Source organism: Mirounga angustirostris, unplaced genomic scaffold, assembly GCF_029215605.1.
Source record: "Mirounga angustirostris isolate CCGP_5_RB_7025 unplaced genomic scaffold, mMirAng1.0.hap1 SCAF_6, whole genome shotgun sequence".
NCBI classification, from domain to species: domain Eukaryota; kingdom Metazoa; phylum Chordata; class Mammalia; order Carnivora; family Phocidae; genus Mirounga; species Mirounga angustirostris.
Window position 1 is genome coordinate 143,855,816 of NW_026991714.1, and position 13,572 is coordinate 143,869,387.

Sequence of the window (13,572 nt, forward strand, 5' to 3'; positions counted from 1 at the left end):
CTGGTCTTCTACATTGTTCTTTGGAGATGCTGTCAGAGCAAGTGGAATCCCCAGTAGTACAGCCAAGGGAAAATGTTGTCTGAGTCCCCTCTTCCTTCTGGCACCTGGTTAGCACCCCCCAGTCTCCGACCTAAGGGGAAGGTTCCTCCTCATCCAATTTACATCTGTATGCCTTATTTTAATCTGACAGACTTCCCATGTTATTAAGCTTTTCCCAAATGTCTCTTTATCATGTGGTTTACCTTTTTAACTGTGTTCTTGTTTTTATTTTAATATTTGAATAAATTAGCTCTTTATGTCCATAATATCAATGATAATGATAATGATATTAGTTATAACCTGGTATTCATCTATCAAGCACCTTTTAATGAGCCAAGCATTTGAAATACTTCATCTCATTTGACCCTTGGGAAGCGAATATAACTATAATTTTTATTTTACAAATGATACTGAGGCTTAGGGAGATTAACTTAATTAATGTATTCATACATTCAACGAATATATACTTACCCTCTACATGTACCTGATCTAGCGCTGGGTGTACTGCAGTGAGCAAATACTCATTAAGCATGAGGTTGTAGTCGAGTTGGGCAGACAGAGACTAAGAAACAAAACAAACACATAATTCCAAAGTAGGATGAGGGATTAGTAGGAAAGGACAGGGTGAAGGGCAGCAAGAGGTCACACAATTAGGGTGTGGCTGCCTGGCTCCCAAGTTTGTTCAAACTCAAGCCTATCTCTGAGGTCTATATTCTTCTTCTTCTTTTTTTTCTTCTTCTTCTTCTTCTTTCTTCTTTCTTCTTTTTCTTTCTTCTTCTTTCTTCTTCTTCTTCTTCTTCTTCTTCTTCTTCTTCAAGACTTATTTATTTGTGGGAGCAAGCAAAAGCAGGAGGGGGAGCAGAAAGGGGGGGAATATCAAGCAGACTCCCTGCTGAGTGTGGAGCTGAATGTGGGGCTCAATCTCACAACCCTGAGATCATGACCTGAGCTGAAACCAAGAGTCAGATGCTTAACTGACTGAGTGACCCAGGTGCCCCTTTGAGATTTCTATTTTTGCACACCTACCTGTCCTTCCTCCCTCAGTGGAACAGTCTCGCCTAGAGTTGGATGGGATTTTGAGATCCCCTGGTCCTGCCTAATTATCTTACAAGGTGAATTTCTCCATTATCTCTTTTTGTCTCTGTCTTTTCTACCATTTTTTTCTTTCTCATTTTTAAACAAATGAGTTCCTTCCTTCCATTTACATTATTGTATTTCTACCAGGGAGTGTAAGGTATTTAATTCAATTCGGCAACTATTAAAGATTCCTGGAGCTTCGCGGAGTGCTCTCCATAAATATTTATTGAAAAAGTGAATGTACTAGGCTCAAAACAAACTTAAACCAGATGGGATCCCTGTCCTCGGGGAGTTGACCACTGGCTGAGCAGACTGACCTGTAAACAGCTCCTCATAGTCTAAGGCAGGGAGAAGCAGGCATCGATGGGGCTCACTTAGGGTGGCTCTCCAAAAATTGTGCACAATTCCAAGAGATTGGGTTTGTTTTATGATTCCATTAAGAGCTCACGTCAGCGGTCAGCACTGATTTGTAGTTTGTCCCTGCATTGTGTCTAATGATCTTTTGACTCAAAAGGAGGATTTTTTTTCAAAACTCAGATAAGGCTCTGCAGGTCACTGTCCAGGACAGATTTAATAGCACTGTTGCCAGTGACATAAATTTGTTCGGGTGACATTGCTGGCAGCAGTGAGCAGAGAAGTGATGAAGAGGATGGGGAATGTGTACGTGTGAGACTCACTCAGCTATGGGCAAGTGATTTGGTTACACAGTCAGTGTCCCCAAAGGCAGGGACTTCCATTGGCATCATCAGCGCTCCAAGCAAGGGGATGGAGAGCTGCAGCTGGGCATGTAATTCATGGCCACAGAAGCTTGGTCCCTTTACTCCAGCTCTGCAGGGCTCCGTGCTGTTCTCAGAGACCCGCACTTGTCTCTCACAAACTTGTATTGGTTTCCCGGGGCTACCCGAGCAAAGGACTAACACTGGGTGGCTTGAAACAATAGATATTTATTCTCATACAGTCTGGAGCCCAAGTCTGAAATTAAAGTGTCACCAGGCCCCTGGTCCTTGGAGGCTCTCGCGGAGAACCCTTCCTCGCCTCTTCCAGCTTCCAGTGGTTGCTGGCCATCCTTGGCCTGCCCTGTCTTGGGGCTGTGCCCAACCAGCCTCCCCCTCTGCATGTCTCTGTGTCTTCACGTCTGTCTCCTGGTGAGGACACCAGTCACTGAATTCAGGGCCCATCCTCACCCGCTGTGACCTCATCTTGGTTGTATCTGCAAAGGCTCTATTTGCAAAAATGATCATATTCACAGGTATGGTGGGTTAGCCCTTGAACTTCTGTTTCTGGGGGACGCAGTACAGCCCACCCAGCCCTTCCTCCTGTGACATGTGTCTGGATTCTGAACACTTCTCATCATCTCCAGTGTGACCACCCCAGTCCCCACCACCATCTTCTCTCTGCCAGGTGCCTGCAAGCCTCCTGCAGGCTTCCCTGCTCTGTCTCCTGCCTCCCACAGGCCCCTCTCTGTCCTGTGGCCAGTGCAGCCTAAGCCTGTCTAAAGTACAGAGCCCAGGCTGAAAACCAAACCAGAACCACCCCCACCAATAACCCTGTGGTGGCTTCCTGCCGATACTGGAGGAACACCAAGTCCTTCTGTGGCCTCCCATTGCTCATTGCTGCCGGCCACCATGGCCACCTTCTGCTCAAATGCCCCGACTTGCCTCCTGTCTCCGGTCTTGGCACTTGCCATGGCCTCTGCCAGAGAATCTCTGCCTGACTTCTGCAAGTCACGCTCCATCTTCCAGGTCTCATATCACATGTCACCTTCAGAGAGATCTAGACCACTCGTCCTGCCCCCAATTCCCCACCTCCCACTGCTTGCTTTTCCTCAGTTATAACCGCTGCACCATCTTGTTGATTTTTTTTTTTTTTTTAAGATTTTATTTATTTATTTGAGACAGAGAGAATGAGAGAGAGCACATGAGAGGGGGGAGGGTCGGAGGGAGAAGCAGACTCCCTGCTGAGCAGGGAGCCCGATGCGGGACTCGATCCAGGGACTCCAGGATCATGACCTGAGCCGAAGGCAGTTGCTTAACCAACTGAGCCACCCAGGCGCCCCCATCTTGTTGATTTAATTAGATGTTGTCATTTGTGCTTCCCACTAAAATGTCAATCCCATCAGGCAGGAGCCTGGTCTCTCGGGCCCTTGGTGTCTCCAGTGCCTGGAGAGCGTCTAGCACAAGCAGGTGCTGGAAATTATCTGATGGGTGACAGAACAGAGGAATGAAGTGTGCCTTTGTTTCACTCATGAAAGAGCTTTCCAGGTACTTGGTGACATTTGGTTTTCTGATTTCCTAGATCCCTAGCCTGAAAGATCCAAAGAAGGCCATGAGGGAGTGGGGTTGGGGGGTTGGGTGTGGGGAGGTGTGGAGCTGTGAGAGGGGGGCAGATGGACCCTGTTGGTGAGGGAGGAATCCAGGAAGGTCAGAAAACGCCACCAGAGCCCACACAGGTAATGTGATGGGGGCGGGGGGGACATTTCATTGTGGGGGGATGGAACTGACCTCCCAACGGCCCACAAAAACACACGCACAGTGAAGTTGCAGGAGAAGCAGGGACCATGATGCACCTGCTCCTGTCCCCACCTCGCTCCTGCAATGACCCCCTCGCATGGCTGGCTGGCCCCATACCTTCCTGGTTTCCACTGGAGTTGCTTTGTGGGATTGCCAGTCTCTGTGTTGGGGGGCTCCCTTTCCTCATGGCCCAAACCACTGGTCCCTGAGGGACCCTCTGTCCTGGATCCCAAGTGGAGCTGGAGGGAAAGGCCCTTCCTCTAGCTCTACTGACCATGGCAGACATGCCCATGGCTCCTTCTCTGTGCCACTCACCACATTTCACCAAGTCAAAGACCCTTTCCTCCCATTCCCCATATTTTAACATCCCATAGTCCCTGATGTGGGAGAGCCAGTGACATCCAGCCTTCTTGCTACCGGCCCTGGGAGGAGGGCACTATTACTGCCTCGTCTAGGGAAGGGGCCCGGAGAGCTTATGTAACTTGTCGTATGTGGTGGAGCTGCGATCAGGCCAGAGCCCGGAGCCCAAACTCTTCACGGTCACACTTCCTGCCACACCTGGACACCAAGCCACACTGTCATCTGCCCCTCCCTCCCATCCATCATCTTTGCGAGGTAGAAGCCTGTGAGTGAACACTTGCAAACAAGCTCTTTCATCCTTTATAGTCCAACAAAAGAGCACCTTGAATATCAACTTGTGCAGTTACTTGGAATGGCTGCTGGGTCACCTGTCCCACAAATAGTCTGGCTCTGAACCCCAATTTAGTCTTTCCTGGAGACTTTGCCTATCAGCTAAGCACTTTTAGATGCAAGAAAAGGATCCTTTTGACTGCAGTGACTTCACAAGAGGATAATCATTTTTTCGCCTATCTGGAAATCCTGGGTCCTATCCAAGCTTAGTTCAGCAGCTTAGTGATGCTTCCAAGCACTCAGGTATCTGCCATCCTCAGGGTGCTATTCTGGCTCTCCTTGTTGGGGATCGCAACTATGGACAGAAGAGAGTCTTTATTTCCTTCTCGTCTCTTTTTATTTGGACCCCAAACAATAAAACCCCCAAGTACCCCCACCTTTTCCTAATGTGCCCCCAGAGTGTTCCATTGGCTAAGTATGGGTCACATGTTCAGGCTGTAGCTGCAAGGCAGGGAAGCTGGTGCCTGGCCCTATCAGCCTGGACAGTGGATATCCAATGATGCTGAAATTGATTTCCCAGAAAGATTTAATTGAGCTCATTATTCTCAAGATAAGCAGACAGGGAGGGCGCCTGGGTGGCTCAGTTGGTTAAGCGACTGCCTTCAGCTCAGATCATGATCCTGGAGTCACAGGATCGAGTCCCGCATCGGGTTCCCTGCTCGGCAGGGCGTCTGCTTCTCCCTCTGACCCTCCTCCCTCTCATGCTCTCTGTCTCTCATTCTCTCTCTCTCAAATAAATAAATAAAATCTTTAAAAAAAAAAAAGATAAGCAGACAGGGAAATAGGCTATATATTTTGGAAAACATTCAATCCTTCATGCTTAAAAACAAAGTTTTCATCCTTGTCAGTTTTCTGGAAAGTTCATTATGTAGTATCCCTCAACCTCTGACAATTTCATATTCATTATGTATTATTATATATGAATAAGTTGCTCTTCCAGTTGGCCAATCATTCCAAAGAAATCCTGGTAAATGATTACAGATTTCTGAGCTCTGACAAATTTATACAGTCTGGTCGATTCTTAAGCACACTTCATGGATTGTTTGTAAGGTCTCTCCATTTTCTCTTTTCTTTTGATTTTTCTAGCAAAGTGGATAAAAACTGAAATTTAAGTAATACCCAGACATTTTTGCTCTGGATGGAGTATCGGTGGAATGGAACACTTGAGACTCATGGTTTCAGAGAGTTTTGGGCTTATTCTCGGGTGGTTGAGTAAAACATGTCCATTTTTCTTGTGATTCTTAGACGCCTATTATCAAATTGATAGAAGCATTGTGTTTTATTTTTTATTTTTTAGAACCATTGTGTTTTAGAGTGAGAACGCCTATCACAAGTTAAGAAATAGTTGCATTTTTTTGGATGAATGATTAAAAGCACACCAACAGTACTTGCTATTTATATAATCTTGAATATTTTTTCTTGCTATTGAGGAAACTGAGGCCTAGATGACTTGTTTGAAGTCACAGGTGGTTGCTGGCAGATCATGAACTTAACCAAATCATACTGCCACACCCCTGCCTGGCTGGAACATCTAAGGAGCATTATTGTATGATGACTTTTTCTTTGCCCTTTCTCTCATTTCCTTCTTGTGTTCTAACTGGAAATTAAGAAGCAGAAACACTATGAGTCAAATAATATTTAATTATGAATAAAAGTCACGGTGGCCTCTTTATCAGTAAATTTGTTTGCTTCTAACCTTTATAAATGTATTGCCCAGAATAAATGAAGCCCTGGGTGGGCCTATACAATCATATTTAGTTACCTTTGTGACCTTATACTGGAAAACCTTATAAAGGCATATTTTCTAAGTACTGTGTACAGGGAATGGTGTAGAATATAAGATTTCTGTCAAAAAGCACTCAAATGATCTTTAAACAAGTGATGTTCAAATATGAACTGTTTAGGATCATAAATATTTACAAGGCTGACATTTGATTATTTTTTATGAAAGTTGAGAAAGCACTTTAGCTGCCACCTAAGCTTTTGGAGAGAAATTTGCCTTTGCTTTTTGGAGATAAATGTGTTTATAGTAGCCTTTGTTATTGATGGTCTCATTGGTAACCTTCTTCTGTCCTAAGGCAGACACAAATGTCATTCACATCGTGGAAAAATGTGCCAGTAGAAGTCCACCAAGGTCACCTGAATATCTCATTCATTCTTGTAGATCCTGTAGCACTTAGTGCTCTATCTAGTTAGCAAAAATTTGTACTGAGCCCATTCTATGAGTCAGGCCCTATGCTATGCTCTGGAAATAGGAATGAGGGAGATACGTTCTCAAATTCTCAGACTTCATGGGCCTCAGCATCCAACATAATGTTGACCATGTCCCACTGAGTTCCTTATCAAAGTCAGTAAAGGAATGAAAGCCATTTTTCCTTTGGTTATAGCTTCGTTAACATATATAGCTTAGACAAGTGAGATGGAGTACTCATTATCATCAGGTGCATTATCGAGTGCTTATTACTCACCAAGCACTATCTTACCTTGGTTTACTTATCCACTCAATAACTCCAGGAAGAAAATACCGTCGGTTACATCCCCATTTTGGAGATCACAATTAGAGCCACAGAGTAGTTATATATCTGGGCTTAAGTCACAGAGCTAGCAAGTGGAGGAACTAAATTGAAACTCAGGTGGTCTGATGGCTGACTTATTAGCCACTGTACTATCCCACCTCCCATTTTATCTGCTGTGTTCTCTTTTTACTCATTGGCTAGGTGCTCTTGTCAGTGTTTGGTCATATATTTGCAAACCTAGGTTTTCTCCTTTGTGTTGTGATTGGATGCTCAATTGCTGAAGAGGCCTGGGGAAGGTTGGACAGGAGAGGTATATGAGCAACAGAGCCCCTCAAAGTCCTGCTGGGGAAGCCTTTATCTGGGGACCTGACTCTCCATTGAATGGGACATGGCAATGTTAAAGGAGCATCATGATGAAGAATGAGAATCCTGGGTGTGCTGAGCCGACTGCTACTGGCTGGTTTCCCATCTCCACATCTAGTGGCTTCCTGTGGTTTGAAATTGACCAGAGTAGGAGTACTTACACCATGGAAATTGGTAAACTATGCAGATCAGGCCCTCCCTCCAACCAGAGGCAGTAGTTAAACATTTACTAGCATACCCCTGGAAAAGACTGAAAGTCCCCCCCAAATCAGTTTAGATTTAATTCTAATTAAATTAAATCTCCTTGGGGGCAGACTCCCAGATCCCAGCCACAGTTAACCCTTGGGACCCCTTCTTCATCAGCTCTCCTCTCCTCTGCCTTCTGAAATCCCATTCTGAAGGTGCCTCCATCCTTTCCATCTCCATCCCAGTGCTTCAGCCCACTTCTGGGCTCCCGTCTAGACAGTAGTAACAGCTTCCTGACTTGTGCTTTTGGACCAAGTCTTGCTCTGTCTAGCAATTGTCAATGCCCTGCTTAACCAAGGGGGGTTGGGGAGTGATCTTTCTAAAACACAGGTTCCATCTGTTGCCAGTCACCTATTTTAAAAGAAGATCTTAGCTGCTTGTTGAAGACTTTTCAGAATTGGTTCCTGCTCTTTCTGTCCGGCTTCACCTAGGGCTGCTCCTCTACTCTACTTTACATTTCAGCCTCACCGAGCTCTGCTGATGGAAGCAGTCACTCCAAGTCCCCATAGGATTTTGTGCAGACTGAGATAACCACACTCATCCCATTATGTTGAAGTCTATGTATTCCTGTATCTTCCTCTGGTTTGTGTGATCCTTGGGTATCAGGAAGATGCCTTACTCAACTTGGTCACTGTTGTAGATATCTAGAGGTTTGTTTACTCATTACCACTCCATCTTTTTTGGGGAGCTGCTTATCTCACCCCTACTCCAATACCATTTCTGTGGTTCTATGTGGTAGCCTCTTTGAACCTCCAGCCAAGACGTTGGCTCAAGATGTACCAAAAAACAGTGTTGCCTTTGATACCTTGGACCTAGAAGAGAGTAAAAGCAAGAGAGATAGCAAGCTCCCTTTCTTGATGCCTGGAACGTAAGATATAACATTCCATGAACTGCTGGTAGCCGAATTCTGAAGTGTGCATCCAGGATAAAGGAGCCCAGTCTTCAGTGGAAGATACAACCTGCTGATGTAGAGCAAAGCATAGATGAGAGGCTGGGAAAGAGGGATCCCTGGCTGGGTTCTGTTTTTGAGTCTGGGTTGCCCTTCAAGTGCTATGATATCATGGCATCTTTCTAATAAAGAGACCTGTTTCCGTAAGCTAATTTGAGTTGCAATTCTCTAGCAGCCTTGATGAGGTAGACAGAATATGCCTGCCCCAAGATAGCCACATCCTAATCCCTGGAATCTGTGAATATCCTAATTGCATAGCAAAGGGGGACTATGGGAGTAGATGGAATGGAATCAAAGTTGCTAATCAATTGATTGTAAGAGAGGGAGATTATCCTGTATTATGTGCATGAACCCAGTGTAATCACAGGGGTCCTTCAGAGTGGAAGAGGGAGGCAGCAAAGGAAGTCAGAGTGATGTGATGTGACTAGGATTCTACTGGGTGCTGCTAACTTTGAAGTTGGAAAAAGGGACCACGAGGACACAGGTGGTCTCTACAAATTGGAAAAGGTAAGGAATTTAGTCCTACATTACTTGATTTTAGCTTTAGAAGACCCATGTTGGACTTGTCACCCACAGAACTGTAAGACAAAAAATACATTTGTGTTCTTTCAAGCCACTAAGTTTGTTATAGCAACACTAGAAAACCCATACTCTCTAGCATCCTTGTAATCACTGAGAACATCTCTACTCTCAGTATCTCTAACTTTAAAATTCCTTTCTCTGAACGCTTGTCTCCATTTTTTTTTTTTTTTTGCTGTGTGGTCTTAACAAGTTCCTTAAATATTCCTTATGTTCTTCAGTCTCTGCGTCCACACACACATACATTTCATTTTCCTTCTGCTTGTGCAAATCTTCTAGCAGAGCTGCAGGCACACGGAGAGGTATCCAACAGAGTAGCAATGGTAATAGTGGTTTTCACTGTTATTACACCAAAGGGACTTACCTCTACAGAACCTAGAAAAATGCTTCTCTTATAAATATTTCTTTCAGAAGCTTTTGTGAAATTGAATTGAAAGTGTGCTGACCAAAAAACAAAACAAAACAAAACAAAACCCCATAAAAACAATTCCTCATAATTTCTGGCAAGTTTTAATAAAAAAAAAACCTTAAAAATGTTAACTAAAACTGGTTAATCCCCCTTTTTTAGTGTGAATTATAAAACGACATCACCATAAATGCCTTACCTCTCCAGCTAATATCCTTTTGAGAACCCAAATATTTGATCTTGATCCTTCTCTGGCTTTTTGTCTATAAATACAAACTACATTGGTTTCAGTCTCATGATGTTTCAGTGATGAAGTGAAAACTATGTTTCTTAAAGGATGAAGTGGACCCATCAATATATATATAAATTGTTTAATTAAGAACTGCTCCTAATTTATATTCAGCTGACCAAGTTGTATGTCTTTAAGATCTTCATATTGATTTTAACTTTCTTTTCTTCAATATTTTAAATGAACAAGATACCCCTTGACTCAAGAGATTTACTAGCCTTTCCTTCTGTAGGGTTTTTATTGCCTTCTGAAGCCCATCGCTAAGATCTTTGTCATTAGTGTGGGACTGTCATATTAAGAGCTTGTGAGAACTCAGAATATAATTAAATGTTGTAAATAGCAACTAAAGTCTTAATGTGAAATGAGCATTTTATTTAAATTTAATTCAGAGCTCTGCATGAGCATAGTATAGATGGGATTAGGTTAATTTGCCTGGGTTTTAATTAACAGATCACTGAAATGAAAGGACATACGGTGAAATTTGTAGCCAGGCTTGGGGGCTGGGACTCAGATCTCAGTTCGATGTAATTTGTGATCTTAAGCAAATTACTTGACCCTTCAGTTTTATGTTATTATTACTCTAATCTTTTTATTGTGGGATGCTGCAAATATATAGGATAATATAGCAAACTCACTATCCAGCTTTAACAAATCTTATTTGCCATATTTGCTATGGATTTTTTTTTGGTAAGAAATAAAACATTGCAGATCTCTGTAAACCCCATGTCTCTGCCCCTCCCCCACCCTAGTTCTTTCCTTCTTTCTAGTCTTTTGTCATGAAGCTGGTGTCATTCTTATGCTTTAGATAATCTTCCATGTTTTTAAACTTTGCATAAATGGTATCCTACTGTGCATATAATTTTTCTTTCTCTCTTTTTTTTTTAAAGATTTTATTTATTTGAGAGAGAGAGAGTGAGAAAAAGTGCTCGAGAGGGGGTAAGGTCAAAGGAAGAAGCAGACTCCCCACTGAGCAGCAAGTCCGATGCGGGACTTGATCCCGGGACTCTAGGATCATGACCTGAGCTGAAGGCAGTCGCTTAACCAACTGAGCCACCCAGGTGTCCTGCATATAATTTTTCAACTTCCTTCTGTTATATAGTATTTTGAGGCTTATCCATGTCGATGTAGTTCTTATTTATTCATTTGAAATGCTTTGCCATTTTCTGTTATTCAAATATATGATGGTTTGTTTTTCCATTCTTCTTTCAGTGGATTTTGAAATTGCTTCCTGTTTTTCACTTTTAGGAAAAAATGCTGCAGCAAACATTTTTCTTTTCTTTTCTTTTTTTTTTTTTAAGATTTTATTTATTTGTGAGGGAGAGAATGAGAGACAGAGAGCATGAGAGGGAAGAGGGTCAGAGGGAGAAGCAGACCCCCCGCTGAGCAGGGAGCCTGATATGGGACTTGATCCCGGGACTCCAGGATCATGACCTGAGCCGAAGGCAGTCGCTTAACCAACTGAGCCACCCAGGCGCCCAGTAAACATTTTTCTACATGTCCTGAGGGAGAGGTTTCCTTTGCTAGAAGCATAGGTATGCAGTTGTTAAGATTTAGCACACATACATCTTAAATTTTCCCCGATCTTGTCACATTGCTCTCCCAAATGATTCACACACAGTAGCTGTGTGTGAAAGCCCCATTTCTCCACATTCTCACTGCTCCAGTGGTCCCCAAGATCACCCCTTGGTTCAATGATTTCCTAGAAATAGACTCATGGAACTCAGAAATAGTTTCTACTCATGGCTATGGTTTATTACAGTGAAAGAATACAAAGCAGGATCAATAATGGAAAAGGGCACATGGGACTATGTCTGGGAAGACCTGGCATGAGCTTCCAGAAGTTCTCTCCCAGTGGAGTTGTATAGGACAGGCTTATTCCTTTGGTAACTAACTGCAGCAATATGTGTGAAGTGTAGTCTGTCCAGGGAAAGCTTACTTGAGCCTAAGGGTCTGGTGATTTTTAATGAAGGTTGGCCATACAGGCACATATTGTGTTTATAACTAGCTATAGTTACTGAAACTCCAGACCTGCAGAAGGAAAGTGGCCTTGCATCAAAATTCAGTGTTTGCACAAATTTCCTAGACAGCTGGTATAGCATGGTTAGAGTATATAAAATGCACTATCACTTAGAGCATAAAGAAGAGGCACACCTGGGTGGCTCAGTCAGTTAAGCGTCTGCCTTCGGCTCAGGTCATGATCCCATCTCCTGGGATCAAGTCCCACATCGGGCTCTCTGCTCGGCAGGGAGCCTGCTTCTCCCTCTGCCTCTCTCTCTCAATCTCGGTCTCTCATGAATAAATAAATAAAATCTTTAAGAAAAAAAAAAGCATAAAGAAGATTCTAATAGCTCCTTTCGCAGGAGCCAGCCAAAGGCTAGTCATGTTAAGCAGGCCCTGACAAGAATGTATAAGATTTGAGCAGTCAGGCCCGCTGAGTTAATTTTTCTGCACACTTGCCAACTTGATATTTTCATTCTAAACTTTTAGCCAATTTGATGAGTGTGAAATAGAATCTCATTAGCATTTTAATTTACATTTTCTTGATTGCAGGTGAGACTGAGTAGTTTGTTCTTCTGTGAATTGTTCATTTTTAGTACCCTTTTTTTCCATTAGGATTTTGGTCTTTTCCTTATTGACTTGCAATTCTCTCCACATTTTGAGTATTAATCCTATAATGGATATGTGTGTGAGTATCTTTTTACCCCATCTGTAAATTGACTTTCCCTTATATTCCTAGTTTTTTGAAAGTTACTTTCTACAAACTCATGTTGAATACTATTGAATGTATTTGTTTCTTGTGGCCGCTGTGACAGATTACCATAAACTTGATGACTCAAAGCAACAGAAATTCATTCTCCTCCTCCAGTTATGGTGGCCAGAATCCTGAAAGTATCAGCAGGTGGGTTCCTTCTGGAGGCTCTAAAGGAGAATCCATTCCATGCTTCTCTCCTATCTGCAGTTGCTGCCAGCATCCTCAACAGCCTGGGCTAGGAGCTACATTTCTCTAATCATAGAATCGATTTTCCCATCACCTTCTCCTCTGCTCTGTCTTCTCCTTGTGTTTTTTTTGTTTTGTTTTTTTTAATAAGGATGCATCATTGAATTTAAGGCCTGGATAATCCAGGATGATCTCCTCATCTCAAAATCCATAATTGTGTATGCAAAGACTTTTTCCAAATAAAGTAACATTCACAGGCTTGGGGATTAGGGCAAGGACCTATCTTTTGGGAGACTGCCATGCAGCCCACTAAGACTGAAAAGATCCTTTCATTTTCTTCTTCAATCTGATAATGTAGTATATTTCTTGATATTATAACATTGAACCATCCTTGCATTCATAGGACAAATCCTATTTGGCCCTAATGTTTTTATAGTCTCTCTCTCTTTCTCTGTGTGTGATAGAGTCAAATTCAATTTTCTTATGTTTTATTTAGCATTTTGGCCTCTGTGTTCATAAACAAGGCTAGACTGTAATTTATTTTCTTGACCAGTTTTGATTTCTTGGTCTTATAAAACAATTCAGGACACCTTCCCTTTTCTTTTTCCTAGTCTGTAGAATAGTTTGTGTGAGACAAGGAAACTTGCCTGTCAAAGCCACTTGACCTTCCTGAGGCTCAGTTTCCTCTTAGGTCAAATGAGGATCATGCTGGTACCAGCTTTGGGGATGGTTGAGAAGGTTTAATGAGCTAAGGCCTGTGGTGAAGGGGCTGGCACCCAGGGGGTGCTCTGTAAGGTTGGCTGTTGGTACTGAAGGTGACTGAAGAACGCCTGACTTGGCCATTGTTGGTGCTTCCTGAAGCTGTCCTCTCTGGAGATTTCTCTGATTTTAGCCCAAATTCAAAGTGAGAAGTGGCTGGTAGCGAGGAAAGAACACTGGATCAGAAATCAGAAAGTCTGGTGTGGCTGTT